Genomic DNA, 4,710 nt, shown 5'->3' with positions numbered 1-4,710 from the left:
AAAAAGGTGAGTGTGCAACTAACATAGACAGCTGTACAATGTTTCAGTTGTGTAAACACTATCAATCAGTTAATGTTCCATGACTGTATTTTCAGATTTCTGCAAGTGTTACACTTCAAACTTCCGCCTTATCCATTATGATTCTCCGCTCCATGAACTGTTTTTATGAAGAGGCACATAACCAATCAAAAGGTAAATTCATAGATCTGCAATAGTCCAATTTGATTCATTTCTTAAAAGCAGTCTTTCACCTGTTGATACATTTCAGGTTTGTGCATGAAAACCCAATATCTACGGTCCACTACTCCAAAAAGTGAGTGTGCAACTAACATAGAACAGCTGTACAATGTTTCAGTTGTGTAAACACTATCAATCAGTTAATTTCCATGACTGTATTTTCAGATTTCTGCAATGTTACACTTCAAACTTCCGCCTTATCCATTATGACTCTCCGCTCCATGAACTGTTTTTATGAAGAGGCACATAACAATCAAAAGGTAAATTCATAGATCTGCAATAGTCCAATTGATTCATTTCTTAAAGCAGTCTTTCACCTGTTGATACATTTTCAGGTTTGTGCATGAAAACCCAATATCTACGGTCCACTACTCCAAAAAGGTGAGTGTGCAACTAACATAGACAGCTGTACAATGTTTCAGTTGTGTAAACACTATCAATCAGTTAATGTTCCATGACTGTATTTTCAGATTTCTGCAATGTTACACTTCAAACTTCCGCCTTATCCATTATGATTCTCCGCTCCATGAACTGTTTTTATGAAGAGGCACATAACCAATCAAAAGGTAAATTCATAGATCTGCAATAGTCCAATTGATTCATTTCTTAAAGCAGTCTTTCACCTGTTGATACATTTTCAGGTTTGTGCATGAAAACCCAATATCTACGGTCCACTACTCCAAAAAGGTGAGTGTGCAACTAACATTAGGACAGCTGTACAATGTTTCAGTTGTGTAAACACTATCAATCAGTTAATGTTCCATGACTGTATTTTCAGATTTCTGCAATGTTACACTTCAAACTTCCGCCTTATCCATTATGATTCTCCGCTCCATGAACTGTTTTTATGAAGAGGCACATAACCAATCAAAAGGTAAATTCATAGATCTGCAATAGTCCAATTGATTCATTTCTTAAAGCAGTCTTTCACCTGTTGATACATTTTCAGGTTTGTGCATGAAAACCAATATCTACGGTCCACTACTCCAAAAAGGTGAGTGTGCAACTAACATAGACAGCTGTACAATGTTTCAGTTGTGTAACACTATCAATCAGTTAATGTTCCATGACTGTATTTTCAGATTTCTGCAATGTTACACTTCAAACTTCCGCCTTATCCATTATGATTCTCCGCTCCATGAACTGTTTTTATGAAGAGGCACATAACCAATCAAAAGGTAAATTCATAGATCTGCAATAGTCCAATTGATTCATTTCTTAAAGCAGTCTTTCACCTGTTGATACATTTTCAGGTTTGTGCATGAAAACCCAATATCTACGGTCCACTACTCCAAAAAGGTGAGTGTGCAACTAACATAGACAGCTGTACAATGTTTCAGTTGTGTAAACACTATCAATCAGTTAATGTTCCATGACTGTATTTTCAGATTTCTGCAATGTTACACTTCAAACTTCCGCCTTATCCATTATGATTCTCCGCTCCATGAACTGTTTTTATGAAGAGGCACATAACCAATCAAAAGGTAAATTCATAGATCTGCAATAGTCCAATTGATTCATTTCTTAAAGCAGTCTTTCACCTGTTGATACATTTTCAGGTTTGTGCATGAAAACCCAATATCTACGGTCCACTACTCCAAAAAGGTGAGTGTGCAACTAACATAGACAGCTGTACAATGTTTCAGTTGTGTAAACACTATCAATCAGTTAATGTTCCATGACTGTATTTTCAGATTTCTGCAATGTTACACTTCAAACTTCCGCCTTATCCATTATGATTCTCCGCTCCATGAACTGTTTTATGAAGAGGCACATAACCAATCAAAAGGTAAATTCATAGATCTGCAATAGTCCAATTGATTCATTTCTTAAAGCAGTCTTTCACCTGTTGATACATTTTCAGGTTTGTGCATGAAAACCCAATATCTACGGTCCACTACTCCAAAAAGGTGAGTGTGCAACTAACATAGACAGCTGTACAATGTTTCAGTTGTGTAAACACTATCAATCAGTTAATGTTCCATGACTGTATTTTCAGATTTCTGCAATGTTACACTTCAAACTTCCGCCTTATCCATTATGATTCTCCGCTCCATGAACTGTTTTTATGAAGAGGCACATAACCAATCAAAAGGTAAATTCATAGATCTGCAATAGTCCAATTGATTCATTTCTTAAAGCAGTCTTTCACCTGTTGATACATTTTCAGGTTTGTGCATGAAAACCCAATATCTACGGTCCACTACTCCAAAAAGGTGAGTGTGCAACTAACATAGACAGCTGTACAATGTTTCAGTTGTGTAAACACTATCAATCAGTTAATGTTCCATGACTGTATTTTCAGATTTCTGCAATGTTACACTTCAAACTTCCGCCTTATCCATTATGATTCTCCGCTCCATGAACTGTTTTTATGAAGAGGCACATAACCAATCAAAAGGTAAATTCATAGATCTGCAATAGTCCAATTGATTCATTTCTTAAAGCAGTCTTTCACCTGTTGATACATTTTCAGGTTTGTGCATGAAAACCCAATATCTACGGTCCACTACTCCAAAATGGTGAGTGTGCAACTAACATAGACAGCTGTACAATGTTTCAGTTGTGTAAACACTATCAATCAGTTAATGTTCCATGACTGTATTTTCAGATTTCTGCAATGTTACACTTCAAACTTCCGCCTTATCCATTATGATTCTCCGCTCCATGAACTGTTTTTATGAAGAGGCACATAACCAATCAAAAGGTAAATTCATAGATCTGCAATAGTCCAATTGATTCATTTCTTAAAGCAGTCTTTCACCTGTTGATACATTTTCAGGTTTGTGCATGAAAACCCAATATCTACGGTCCACTACTCCAAAAAGGTGAGTGTGCAACTAACATAGACAGCTGTACAATGTTTCCGTTGTGTAAACACTATCAATCAGTTAATGTTCCATGACTGTATTTTCAGATTTCTGCAATGTTACACTTCAAACTTCCGCCTTATCCATTATGATTCTCCGCTCCATGAACTGTTTTTATGAAGAGGCACATAACCAATCAAAAGGTAAATTCATAGATCTGCAATAGTCCAATTGATTCATTTCTTAAAGCAGTCTTTCACCTGTTGATACATTTTCAGGTTTGTGCATGAAAACCCAATATCTACGGTCCACTACTCCAAAAAGGTGAGTGTGCAACTAACATAGACAGCTGTACAATGTTTCAGTTGTGTAAACACTATCAATCAGTTAATGTTCCATGACTGTATTTTCAGATTTCTGCAATGTTACACTTCAAACTTCCGCCTTATCCATTATGATTCTCCGCTCCATGAACTGTTTTTATGAAGAGGCACATAACCAATCAAAAGGTAAATTCATAGATCTGCAATAGTCCAATTGATTCATTTCTTAAAGCAGTCTTTCACCTGTTGATACATTTTCAGGTTTGTGCAATGCGTTACACTTCAAACTTGCACCTTATCCATTATGATTCTCCACTCCATGAACTGTTTTTATGAAGAGGCACACAACCAGAAGTTGATACTAATTTGACTTAACTTTTCTGCTTCCCTTTCTTACAGTGAATACAAAATCATTGTTCAAGTATCTTCAGAAAATGTCCCGGCAAAACTCTAAACCGATGCAGGCAGTCAATAGTCAAAGATATCACAAATGCATAACCACAAAAGTAACACAATTCTATATGAAATGTTGGATGGATGGCTTGTATTATATTTGGCCTATGTACAGCAAACTTAGATGCCAGCCAAAGGAGGATGGCTTGCCCCTGCTGAGCCTGGTTCCTCCCAAGGTTTCTCCCTATACCTCTCTGCTGATGATCCTCTTCACTAATTTAGGGAGTTTTTCCTTGCCACTGTTGCCTTCTGGCTTGCTCACTGGGGTTTTAAGGCACAATATTTTCAATGTAAATTGTTTGTAAAGAACAATAAATACATGATGAATTAGAATATACTTTTGTCCTTGCTTTCATAAACTTTAATGTAGTCTTTCAATGTCCTTTTTTTTTTGTTTACTCATCTACATTTAATTTTATGTAGAATTTGTTTAATATATATTATTTGACATCTCCGAGCACAATTCATATCACACGGTGTTACATAGAGAACACATGATAATGGATAAAATGATATAGTAGTCATTTTCTTTGCATTCAGGTTATTTCATTTGTACTATGAAATCTGGAATTGAAAGAAACTGGAATTGGAGAAAATAGTTAAAGTGATTATATTTAGTGTACACAACACAAGTATTCATGCTGTAAGGCTTAATTGATGATCCCATTTAAGTGTCTTGAGTGTCTTTTTTTATTATTTTTTTGATTCTCAATGAAACCAACAAACATAAAATGCTTTCTTATGGTATAAAATGGCAGGAGTTGACCCACTAAGTGCACATTATTTTTGTTCATAACTGTCAATTTAACAAGTATAAAACTTAGTGGAAATGTTGCAAAGATGTCCCCGTATTGTTGATCAGATGTTCTATTATTATGTCACCCCAC

The 4,710-nt window shown here is 35.7% G+C and overlaps 6 long non-coding RNA genes across 6 annotated transcripts; all 6 read left to right on the top strand.

The window, feature by feature from the left end:
• Window positions 1-406: 406 nt before the first annotated feature.
• On the top strand, window positions 407-732 carry LOC113054171 (uncharacterized). The gene is made up of 3 exons (XR_003277354.1): window positions 407-497; window positions 573-618; window positions 708-732. It is a non-coding gene; the product is annotated as an uncharacterized LOC113054171 (long non-coding RNA).
• A 671-nt stretch (window positions 733-1,403) lies between these two features.
• On the top strand, window positions 1,404-1,645 carry LOC113054170 (uncharacterized). Its single transcript, XR_003277353.1, has 3 exons — window positions 1,404-1,415; window positions 1,491-1,536; window positions 1,626-1,645. It is a non-coding gene; the product is annotated as an uncharacterized LOC113054170 (long non-coding RNA).
• A 665-nt stretch (window positions 1,646-2,310) lies between these two features.
• On the top strand, window positions 2,311-2,562 carry LOC113054169 (uncharacterized). The gene is made up of 3 exons (XR_003277352.1): window positions 2,311-2,332; window positions 2,408-2,453; window positions 2,543-2,562. It is a non-coding gene; the product is annotated as an uncharacterized LOC113054169 (long non-coding RNA).
• Window positions 2,563-2,616: 54 nt separating this feature from the next.
• LOC113054172 (uncharacterized) lies at window positions 2,617-2,868 on the top strand. The gene is made up of 3 exons (XR_003277355.1): window positions 2,617-2,638; window positions 2,714-2,759; window positions 2,849-2,868. It is a non-coding gene; the product is annotated as an uncharacterized LOC113054172 (long non-coding RNA).
• A 54-nt stretch (window positions 2,869-2,922) lies between these two features.
• LOC113054168 (uncharacterized) lies at window positions 2,923-3,174 on the top strand. Its single transcript, XR_003277351.1, has 3 exons — window positions 2,923-2,944; window positions 3,020-3,065; window positions 3,155-3,174. It is a non-coding gene; the product is annotated as an uncharacterized LOC113054168 (long non-coding RNA).
• Window positions 3,175-3,228: 54 nt separating this feature from the next.
• Window positions 3,229-3,480, top strand: LOC113054167 (uncharacterized). Its single transcript, XR_003277350.1, has 3 exons — window positions 3,229-3,250; window positions 3,326-3,371; window positions 3,461-3,480. It is a non-coding gene; the product is annotated as an uncharacterized LOC113054167 (long non-coding RNA).
• The last annotated feature ends 1,230 nt before the right edge of the window (window positions 3,481-4,710 follow it).

Source organism: Carassius auratus, chromosome 35, assembly GCF_003368295.1.
Source record: "Carassius auratus strain Wakin chromosome 35, ASM336829v1, whole genome shotgun sequence".
Lineage (NCBI taxonomy): Eukaryota > Metazoa > Chordata > Actinopteri > Cypriniformes > Cyprinidae > Carassius > Carassius auratus.
The sequence above is the reverse complement of the archived record's forward strand: the minus strand, read 5'-3'. Positions and strand labels throughout refer to the sequence as shown.